Source organism: Blastomyces gilchristii, assembly GCF_000003855.2.
Source record: "Blastomyces gilchristii SLH14081 genomic scaffold supercont1.34, whole genome shotgun sequence".
NCBI lineage: Eukaryota > Fungi > Ascomycota > Eurotiomycetes > Onygenales > Ajellomycetaceae > Blastomyces > Blastomyces gilchristii.
This window is the reverse complement of record NW_003101649.1, coordinates 401,887-414,560: the sequence shown is the minus strand read 5'-3', so window position 1 is coordinate 414,560 and position 12,674 is coordinate 401,887.

Genomic DNA, 12,674 nt, shown 5'->3' with positions numbered 1-12,674 from the left:
CAGAATCAAATATAAAAGCACTGAAGAAATACTTAGATACTTCTATATATTTTAATACTTTCAATCTCACTCTCTACTCATCATAGAGAATGAAAATGCTTACAAAACTGAGTATAGATAAAGATGTCATCAGTTTATTAATTAATCAAGATTGATATATTAATGAATGATTAAAGAATCACATAAAGTAGAAGTTTTATTCATGAATAAAAGTATGTGAATCAGTGTTATAAATATCTGATAATATTATTAAATATCTTAATATTCTGTTTCAAGACACTGCTATACAATAGAAAGTGTTAGATTAATTACAGAGTATTTAACAGAGAAATACTTCTCTGATAACATTTATTCCTGACTTTAATATCAAGATTCTAGAAGCAGATAGTCAATCTTGAGAGAATTGAATAAAGATTAACATGCTTAAGAAGATATTAACTTTCAAACTCTTATAGACTCTTATAAGTGTAGACAAAGATCAGACTTATGAAGACTTCTACACACAGCTTCAGACATTAAATAATCATCTTATTAAGCTCAAGAGTATACAGAACAGTGATAGAAGATATTACATCTCAGTCACTCACACATCTGTGCTAAAGAATAATAATAATGATGCAGATGCTATGAACTGTGTAGACTTAAATATCTATATATAAGTAAGAATCTTCACTGTTTAAACAGACTTCTGAGTCTCTGAGATCACTTCTGAAGAAGTCACTGATCAATATCAATGTGAAGTGTACATCAACTGTAACTAATCAGAACATATTGCTTTCAACTGCTGATCAATCTATATATCTTCACACTTAAGAGAAAGATCAGTATCTTCTTATTTAAAGAATGAATCAGTGTCTGTCTGTGTCAACCATGTTATATTAGAGAAAGATTTGAAAGATAACTATAAGAATGTCTCAGTGAAACAGAGAAAAGATTAGCTTCTATTTAAATTTATAAACAGAAGCTTGAAGAGATCAGATGATAATAATTTGAAGAGAAAATGATAATGTGATTCTTATATCTACTATGATTGATAACATGTATAATATGAAAGTCATGATAGACAGCAGTCTATATTACTATATAATGATAAAATCTTCAGTTGTAAGACATTATAACCTTCAGTGTATTCTCTTATTAAAACTCTGACTTCTTATAGAATTTAATAATTCAAAAGACATTTGTATCTGTTACATGATAAAGTTAATCATAGATATGAAAGAATATCTATATAAAGATATCTATATATATGAAGTTGATAATCTTCATTATAATCTTATATTAGAACTTATCTGACTATCTGAATAAGATATCTTATTAAACACTTAAAACAGAAGCTTGATATTCTCTAATAATGATAGAATTCACAAAGATGATACTTACAAGATCATGAATCTGACACAGATCTCTGTTAATGTGTATAAAATACTCTGAAAAAGAAGTCACTGATAGCAGAATTATATAATAATCTATTTCATCAGTCTGACTGATATTAAAAAGACTCTAGAAAGGTTATTCTATATTATAATAGCAGATTCTCATACAAAACTCTCTTAATAATATCATGAATATCTAGATGTCTTCTAATAAGATAATATTATAAATATACTTATCTTATGAGATTCTGAAGTGAATCACAGTATCAAGTTAGAGAAAAAGAATGATAAGAATTCTGAATTATTATAAGATTCTCTTTATAATATATTCTGAGATGAACTTCTTCTTCTTCAAAAGATACTCAATAATCTGTTGAATACAGAATTCATATATATTAGTAACTCTTTCATCACAGTCTCTATTCTCTTTGCAAAGAAATCAGGTGAAGAACTCTGATTCTGTATGAATTATCAAGAATTGAACAGATTAATAAGGAAAGACTGTTATTCTTTATCTCTTATCAATGAAACTCTAGCTTACATTGAATAAGTTTAATAGTTTATAAAGTTAGATGTCATCACTGTGTTTCATAAGACTCATATCACTGAAGAAAATGAGTGATTTACAGCATTCTGAACATGATATAATCTCTTTGAATGAGTAGTCACACTCTTTGAACTAATCAATACTCTCAGTACATTTCAGAAGTATATTAACTGAGTATTTCAAGACTTTCTTGATAAATTTGCATCTGCTTATCTAGATAATATTCTCATCTTCATCAATGAATCTAGAAAGAAATATCAAGAGTATGTATAAAGAGTATTACAATAACTACAAGAAGCAGAACTATCAATTAATATTAATAAGTGTGATTTCAAAGTTAAGAATACTAAATACTTAGGTTTCATCATAGAAGCTGACAAGGAAATCTGAATGAATTCTGAGAAGATCTCTGCTATTCTTGAATGAGAGATCTCATATACTGTGAAAGATGTATAAAGCTTTATCAGATTTACTAACTTCTATCAGTAATTTATATAAAATTTCTCAGATATCACAAGATCACTTACAGAACTTACTAAGAAAGACTCAGTATTTCAATAATCAGCAGACACTGAAGCTGCATTTACACAGATAAAGAAGATATTCATTAATATCTCTCTGCTGATAATATTTAATTCTGATCACAAGACAGTTATTGAAGCTGATTTCTCTGACTATATGACAGAAGAAGTAATATTGTAATATAATGATAAAGATGTTCTATAATCATATGTCTTCATGTCTAAGAAACTGAGTCCTGCTGAATGCAATTATGAGATCTATGATAAGAAACTTCTCACAATTATACACTATTTAGAAGAATGAAACTCTGAACTCTGAAGTGTCTTCAAATTTGAGATAATCACAGATTATAAGAATCTCAAATACTTCACAACTATCTATAAACTTATTAAATAATATATATAATGATCTAAGTTCTTAAACTGCTTTCATTTTACAATATACTACTGTTCTGACAGTCAGAACTCAATGACAGATACCCTCTCTCAATAAGAGCAAGATATATTATTCAATGTAACAGATACTTATTGAATGAACTGAGAGCATCAGCTCTTGAATCTGAAGATACTAGTTAATCAAGATGAAACAGCTCATGACACTATACATGCTTCTTCAATTAGAACTGTCACTGATATCTCAACTTCTTCTGAATCTATATTAGATAAGCTATGATATACAGTAGCTCAAATCAATGAACTTCTTTAAGCACTCACTGAAACAGTATAATAAGAAGTACTTCACTTTTTCTCAGAATTACATGTAAGAACTGACATCTCAGAATATTTAATTGATGATAATAACACTCTATGATTCTGTGAACAATACTGAGTTTCTCACTCTGAACTCTTACACACTCAGATAATGCAAGAGATGCATAATTCATATATAACTGATTATTCAGATCATAAACAACTATATAGAATGATATTCTGAGAGTTCTATTGACCTGAGATATTAAACAGTATCAGATACTTCATTCAAAACTACAATTACTGTTCTTCTATTATCTTATAAAAGAACTGTAGAAAAGATCTACTGAAATTACTTAATATTTCTAATAGAATTTGATAAGATATAGTAATTGACTTCACTGTTAATCTATCTGAGAGTAAGAATTATAGAAATGTCCTGATCATTGTGAATTAATTGAGCAAAGATATAATATTGAAATCTTATAATAAAATGAATACTGAACAAGTCACTGAAGGTTTTCTACAGAGTCTGTTCTATTGAATGCATGAATTACTGAGATCTATAGTATCAGATCAAGACTGTCAGTTTATGAGCACTCTCTGAACAAGAATCTGTCCAGTTCTCAAGATTATATACTGTCTGTCAACTGTCTATCACTCTGAGACTGATGATGTATCAGAACAGACAATTCAGATCATAAAGAATTATCTTTATAAGTTCTGTAATTACTTATAAGATAATTGACATGATCTTCTTCTACATGCAGAGATCACTATCAATGATCAAGATGCTGTTTTAACAGATATAAGCTCATTCTTTCTTACACACAGATATCACATAAAAGTGTTGAATCTTCTAAAGATCACACAGTTCACACTGAACCTCTGCAGTTCAATTTAAATTACTGATAATATAGTAATAAAGCTCTGAGACATCTGTGACTGAGCAGAGGTCTTCATGATAACTGTAAAACAAGATCAAGAAGATCAAATCAATATCTGACAAGATCTCACAGAGCAGTATAAGATAGAAGACCTTGTATGATTAAATCTCAAGAATATATGAATCACATGTTCATCTTGTACACTAGATTACTATCACATCAGATATAAAGTGATAGAAGTTCTAGGTAGTCACAACTACTGTCTTGACATATTATCAGAGATTTATAATGTCTTTCACACAAGCTTACTCTGTCACACTGTCATTAACTCATTTCCTTCTCAACTGACTTCTGATTGACAGTTATCAGAGATCATAGAAGAAGACAATGAACTTGAGTGAGAGATTAAAGATATTCTCAATGAGAGACTCTGCAGCCACAGCTAATAATACCTTATGAAATAAGTCAGCTATAATCAACTGATCTGAACTCTGAGTTTCACATTATCTGAAACAGCAGTGCTTGACTGATGAGAACTGCTTCTGAAAGAAGAAGACTAATGTGACAGGCTGCACCTGATCAATCATATAGACTATTTTATTACACTTCACAGATTTCAATCACTTCATTCTTGAACATATACATCTCAATTCTCAGTCATTCTCAATCACTGATTCTCAGCTGCCAAAAACATGTACACTCTGATTCTCAGCCATTCTCAATTGCTGATTCTCAGCTGCTACTAACATGTATAGATTCTTCCGCCTTGAAGCTTCACTGCATACATCATCACATATGTGTATAAATATTCACTTCAATCACTGATTCTTGCACTTTCTCTTTCTTTTCCTTCTTTAATGTTTTTCTCTTTGTTATATAAGACTTATGAATATAATACTGATCTATTCGGCGTAGGCCTCTTACACTGCAGAACTGCAGAATATTTAGAGAGAGATGACATGATTAATTTTAATAAGAGTTAAGTAAGAGTGAAGACAGAGAAGACAGTTAGCACTAATATAATAATAATGATAATGATAATAATGATAATAATGATAGTGATAGTAATGATAATAATAATAATAATGATAATAATGATGATGATAATGATGGAAAAGAGAGTGTATCAGAATATATTATTAACTTATCAAACATAAACAGACTTAAAGAAACTATTAACAGCTTTCAGAGATGTACAGAAACAGCTACAGTGTTATATAGTAATATTATCTTCATTCAATACATGCACTATTGATATTCTTTGTATGCAGTTATTATATAATCTATATCAGAAATATATGCAGAAAACAGATCTTTGTTACTAGAAAGAATGATTACAGTAATTCTCTGTTTTTATATTATAAAAATGAGTTATTCTCATTTCTTTCTTCTCTTTTTTCTCTTCTTCTTCAACTCATCACTAAGGTCAAGCTGGTATGAAAACTATTAAAATACTCTTAGAAACACTCAAATTGAAGAGTATAGACTAATCAAATTTTAAATACAGATGAATTAAATTATATTTAATAATACTAATTATTCATCTCTCTCTTAATAAAATAACAGTCATATCTTCTCTCTTCCTCTCTTAAACAAAACATGGCCTGTGAAAAGTGAGTATCACATCAGATTATAATGAGTAACACAGCCTCAGCACAAAGAGCTGTATACATACAGTACATGCTGAACTGAGAGACTGTGTGAATTATAAATCAGTAGCAGCATTTCAGAGAGAGCTATACAGTGTAAGAAAGCTGTAACTCTTAGTTACATGCACAGAGAGTGAATCACTGCAGTAAGTGTATATAAATTATATGAAAGTAATACTTTTTAATAACACTCAGTCTCTGATATTATGAAAATAGAGTCTCTCTGTGAGATTCATTTTTATCAGAAGTCAGAGAATCTTATATTTCTCAAGATTATCTTCACATGTCTTATTCATGAAATCAAGGAGAGAAATCATCAATTTCAGTATTCTGTTCTTGATATCATTCAAGTGATAGCAGAGTTCACTCTGATCACACTTTTTAAGTGTATATTTTCTAATTATTCACATGTATACAGATATATACTAATTATTTGTTAGATAATATTAAGATAATAACTTATTATAACTGTGTTACTCTCACTGTGAGAAATACACAGTTGATAATAAATATTGTGAATACTCTGAAAAGTGAGTATTTTAGAGATACTGTGACTCTGCAATCTTGATTTTTTTTGTTTTTATTTTTTTATTTTTTTCTTTTTCTTTTATTTTTTTTTCTTTTTCTTTTTTTTTCATTGTGATTTTTTCTTGTTTTTGTTTTTTTTTTTTTTGTATTTTATATTTTTTTCATAATTAAAATTTTATAAATTATAATCTGTATTCAGAAAAGTAATAATATTTGATAACACTCTCTATTGAATTTTTAACAAATGAGCACTATGTTATAATATTATGTAAGTGAGAAATGATTTCATAATCTCATTTAATACCATTCTCAATAATGAAATCAGAATGAAAATGTGACTAAGAATTCAAACATATTCTTTATCTGAGACTAGATTTTTATTTGAAAAGTGAATCTATAATCTTTAATATTTGAAATAACATGATTTGAAATTAATGTGATGAATATAAATCATGATCAGAAGTAATACTTTTAGACAATATAATAACTGTAAAGTTTGATTCTGGTCTCAGACACGGTTACACGGTCAGTCTAGTCTTATTAAACTTCTAAAAACCTTTTTTAAGAGGAAATAGAAGAACAGTGCTACAGAGTTCACAAGATACTGACTTATCACTGTGAGAGTATCTCTAAAATACTCTTTGAGAAAAATGAGAAGTCTTAAGTGATATTTCTTACTCACTGTCTCTGATATGTAACAGAGTAATCTCTACTAACTGTCTTATAGTGTATAATCTCTTTCTCAACATTTTTTAAATACTCAAGTGATTCTTATAAACTGTCTGATAATGAATAATTCTTTTATTTAACAAGATATTAAAGCTTACTGTAATATATTCACTTATTCAATATTTTCTTTATAAGATATTCAGTATCTCTCTAAATCTTGATATCATTCAGCTGAGATAGCTTCACTCTGAGACATTGCTTATAGAGCTTTAAATAGAAAATGTGAAAAACAGAATGAATTGATTTCAATTCTAAGAGTAATTTCAACTTATATATTCACTTACTTATTACTGTTGTTACTGAGAAAGATTCTAGTCACTACTCACTAAGCTTCTTATACAGTCTTATTATCTTGATATTCTTGGCTGAAAGTAGTACTTAATTCTTCATTAAGAACTTTATTGAAAGATGTTTTTAATTATAGTATTCTATCTACTGCTTCTGAATGTGACAGATGCTTTTCATGATTTTCTTATGAATTTTATTCAAAGGTTTCAATCTAGTTTTTACTTTTAACACTGAGAGATATGTTCTCTATATCTGTTTAATATGCTGACTATCTATCTCTCTCTTTAAGATGTTGTCTGTGACATTACTGAGTAATGAAGAATTATATTCATAATAAGCATAAAAAGAAGATACTTTTAAGATTGCATTCTTTGCATTGTTATACATGAATTTAGCAGTCAGAAGATGTTTAAGTCAATTATTCTGATAATATGAATAGAACACTTAAAGATGCTATTCTAATATCTGATTCTGATATTCAGTCTGATCATCTGTTTGCAGATAAAATACAGTGCTGAGAAGACATCTTATTATAAAGTAATAGTAAAAAGCTGATCAGTATTTACTAATGAAGAGCAATTCTTAATCTGTTATTAAGAATTTCAGAGCACTGTGATTATAAATGATAACATCTAAAAATAGATCAGTCAATTCAGAGGCTTTAATCTTTTTATATGTGAAGATATATTTGATCATCTTTATGAAGCAGTTAACAATGATTAAAATCAAGTCATATTCTTTAACTCTTATTGACTTCAGCAGATCAACTATGAAATTCATTAATAAATTCTGTTATAAGCTCTTTGAAACAGACAGTGAGATTAACTTACTGTATTACTTATACTGTGAAATCTTTATTCTTTAATAGATATTATAAGTCTTAATATACTCTTTAATATCTGTCTGAAGCTTGTTCTAAGTATATTTATATTTTAGAAGCTCTTCAGTCTTCTCTAATCTGAAGTGCTCAGTATGAAAATTATTATAATGAATTCTCAATAACTTCTAACACACTGCTCTGCTACAAGTGATAAAGATTGAACTATTTAGTAGTAGAAGTTCATATTCTTCTAGTTATCAGTGACTTGATTTCTTAGCAGTACTATCTCACTCAGAGTCTGTCTCTTTTAAGTTTAAACTGAACTCTTTCTTCTTCAACTTCTGAATTCAAGCTGCAGTAGAGATATCTCTCTGCTAAAATTTATTAATAAATTCTAAAAGTAGTCAGATTGAAAGATTATAAACTGTTTCATTCTTTATCAATTCAATGATAGTAAGATATAATATAAGAAGCTTATAATCTTCAGTGTCAGTCTTCTATAAGAACTTAGGTTTTCTTTCATCTTTTATACTGAGTCACACATCTGTCTTATCAGCAATGTTTTCCAGCTTCAGAGAATCTTAATTCTTTGCAATCAGCTTCTTCTACAGTGATCATAGAGATTCTTTTATAGAATTGTTCTTCTCATTAATGATATTATAATTAAGCTGTTTAAATAACATGTCAGTGAGATTAAACTGATCTGAACAGTATCAGATATAGAAATCATACTCAGAAAGCAGCTTCACTTATCTGACTTAATATTCTATCAAGCTCTGTATTATTAAGAAGTAATACAAATTTACATAATCAGTAAGAACTTATACTAAGTACTTACTACTCTGAAGATAATGTTATCAGATTTTAAAGAATTCAATAATTATTAATATCTCTTAATTATAAGTATTATACCTTCTCTGTATAAGTAATAACTTCTTGAAGAAGAAAGTCACTGATCTTCATTCACAGCATCTTATAGACTCTGTGAAAAAGTCTTTTCTCACAGATATTTCATTATCTGTATTCTCAGAAGTTATTATTTCTTAATTCTTTCAATATTGAAAGATCTTCAGTGTTAACTGTAAAAAGATTTCATAGATCTCATTCTCAGATATATCAGTCTCACACTGACTGAGTAAATTAAGATTAAAGTGATTCAGTATTATAATATCTGTAAAAGCTTGTTTCAATTCTGTAAATATCTGTACAGTGTTTTGAGTAAGAATAAAGAGTCTTATTTTTCTATCTGTAACACTTCTCTTTAACAGATCTGTAACAGAGATAGTAATCTGTGAATATGTATAGATGAATTATCTATAGAAATTCACAAATTCTAGAAACATCTACATCTCACAGTATATTCACAGTATTAGTTAATTCTTAATAATAGTGACTCAGCTTCAGTTCATTGAAATGTCATTAACTTCAATAATATAATCTAAGAAATCAATCTTCTGCATGTAGAACAAGTATTTTTCAGTGTTTGCATAGAGTTAATACTGTCTCAATCAACTCAATACTTCTTGAACATGAGTATCATGTTCTTCTTTCATTTTTGAGAAGATTAGAATGTTGTCTAAGTATACTATGTATAAGATGTTGACAAGGCTCTGCAGTATCTTATTTATATAGATTTGAAAGATGACTGAAGTGTTACAGAGCTTAAAAGATAAAACAAGATATTCAAAATTGCTGTACATAGTATGAAAAGCTGTTTTTCAAATATTATCTTCATTAACTCTGATTCTATAATAGATATCTTATATATCAATCTTTTAGAACATCTTTGCTTCAGATAATTAATCAATTATCTTATTAATTAATAATAATAAATAGTGATTCTTAACTATCATCTTATTAAGGTCTCTGTAGTCTATATATGAATATAGTTTACTATTCTTCTTAAGTAGAAATAGTATGAGTGTCTCTGTTGAACTCTTTAATAAGTATATTCAGTTCTTCAATTGTGCTTTCTCAAGATAGTGGCACAGAACATTCAATTTCTTTATTAATAAGTTGTACAGAGGCTTGTACAGCACTGTTGTATTATCTTCAAGAAGAGTTCAAAGCTGTCAGAAATGAATGTTTTTCAGATATTAAAAGAGCTAAAACAGACTGCTGGAATAAATTTCTTGAAGAAGCATAAGAAAAGGAAGTTTTTAAAGCTTTTAACTATACTAAAACAAGAAGTGTAGCAAAACTTCCAGCCTTAGAATATGAGTTTCAGAATGAATCATATATAGCAAACTCTTTTGAGGAAAAATGTCAAGCTTTCATGAGAATTCTCTTTCAGAACTCACCAGATTCAGATTCAGATTCAGAGAAAGAGAATATATAACTTCTCAACTACATTGATGAAAATGACTGCGAATGGCCTGATCTTACACAAGATGAATTAGAGTCAGCTATCTTCTCAAGTTCTGTTAAAACTGCTGCAGGGCCTGATTCAATTAATCACTTGATTATTCAAAATACATATTTCTACTTAAAGAATGAATATTTTGAGCTCTTTTTCAATCTCTTGAAAAATGAATATCATTCTGAATGCTGGAGAGAAGTCACTGAAGTTATTCTTGCAAAATCTAATAGAAAAACTTCAATTCCTAAGTCATATAGAGTAATATCAATATTAAACTGTCTAGAAAAGATTTTGAAAAAGATAAGAGCTACTTGACTATCTTTTATAAGCTCTATTAATAACTCTCTTTTATTCAGTGAATAAATGAGAGATAGAAAACAATGTTCTGCAATTGACACTGTTCTCTCAGTTATTCATGATATTCAAATAGCAAAACATGAAGATCTGGTCTCAACTGCAGTTTTTATTGACATAAAAGAAGCATTTGATCATGTTTCAAAGTCAAAGTTAATTCAGACTTTGAAGATGTTAAAACTGCCACTTTCTCTAATAAAATGAGTGAACTGTTTTATATCTAAAAGAATCATACAACTTTTCTTTGATGAAATGAAATAAGACAAGACTGAGATACAAATAGAAGTGCTGTAAGAATCTTCAATCTCACTCATTTTATTTGTAATATACACTGTATATCTATTCAAAGATAGAAATATGAAAATAGTGTGATCTCTAAGTTATGTATATGATATTGATCTAGTCTACAGCTTAAAAACTATCAAAGAGAATTTGAAAGTGATTAAAAAAGCTGTAAAGGAAATCCTTGTCAGAGCAGATATCAATCAAATTCAATTTAATATGAATAAAACTGAGTTAATTCATTTCTTTTCTAGATTCAATGAGAAAGAACTATCTCTAACTCTTTTAAATAGAGAGATTAAACCCAGTTTAAATATCAAATGATTAGAAGTATGATTAAACTCCAAGTTGAATTTTAAATATTATATTCAACAAAGAACTGTCAAGACAGAAAGACTATTGAACAACATTATCAGACTATCAAATACAGAGAGAGGTCTATCCTTCCAGACTATGAGACAGTTATATATAGTCTGTATTATCTCAGTAGCTGATTATGAAGTTCAAGTTTAATGAAATAATCAAGAAAATTTCACTGAACTCTTTCAAAGTCTGCAAAACAGAGCTTTGAGAAGAATTCTGAGAGCTTTCAAATCATCTTCTATTAAAGCAATGGAAATTGAAGCTTCAATTCTTTCTTCTGCTATTAGATTTGAAAAGGCCTGTATAAACTATGCTCTGAGAGTTATAAAGATGAGCTTAAATCATATAATCAGAGAAAGAGTCTCTGTCTCATTTTCATCAGTTAACTCTGGAAATGAACTGGATTGAAATAGATTTCTTGATTGAAATGAAAATAATTCTTCAAAGAAAATGTCTTCTCAACTGTACAGACTATGCTCACTGATTAAAAACCAATTTTCTTCTTTAAATATTGAAAAAGTTGATCATGAGAAGTTAAAGTTATTTCTCTGAAGAGAAAAGCTTGAATCTCTTATAGACTTATAAATAAATGAACTATCTAAAGAGAAAGAATATGAACAGCATTTGAAGAGAATTTCTACAATCAATATAAAAGACTCTATTCTGATTTATTCAAATGACTTAAAAAATGAGAATTTGAATAGATTAGATGCAGGCATTGCTTATACTGAAGATAATATTAATTTTATCTCAGATTTCTGAACTTTAGGCTGTGAATCTGAAGTCTTTGATGCTGAATTATTTGCAATAGTGAAAGCTTTCAAACTTATTGAAATAAAATCTTATAAAAGAGAAAATAGTTTGAAAGAGATATAAATATTCTCTGATAGTCAAGCTGCTTTAAAAAGACTTAGAAATAGTCAGATTTATAATGATTAAATGAATCTTGAACTGATCTTAAACTTCATTTTGAAAATTCAAAAGAGAAGAACATCAAAGCTGATAATTTATCTGCACTGAGTTCCTGCTCATATGAATATTCATGATAATGAATTGACTGATTCAGCTGTAAAAAAAGGGTCAGAATTAAGCAGATCTATTCAAAAAATTGTGTCCTGGTCTTTTATAAAGAGGAAAATAAAAGAATCTTATTTAGACAAGTGAAATGAAAGCTGGCAGAAACAAAAGAAGAGTATACATTATTCAAGATTTGAAACAAAATCCAAGTGAAAATCTTGTTCAATTAAATGTAAAAAGAAAATATTCTCATCTATAATACAG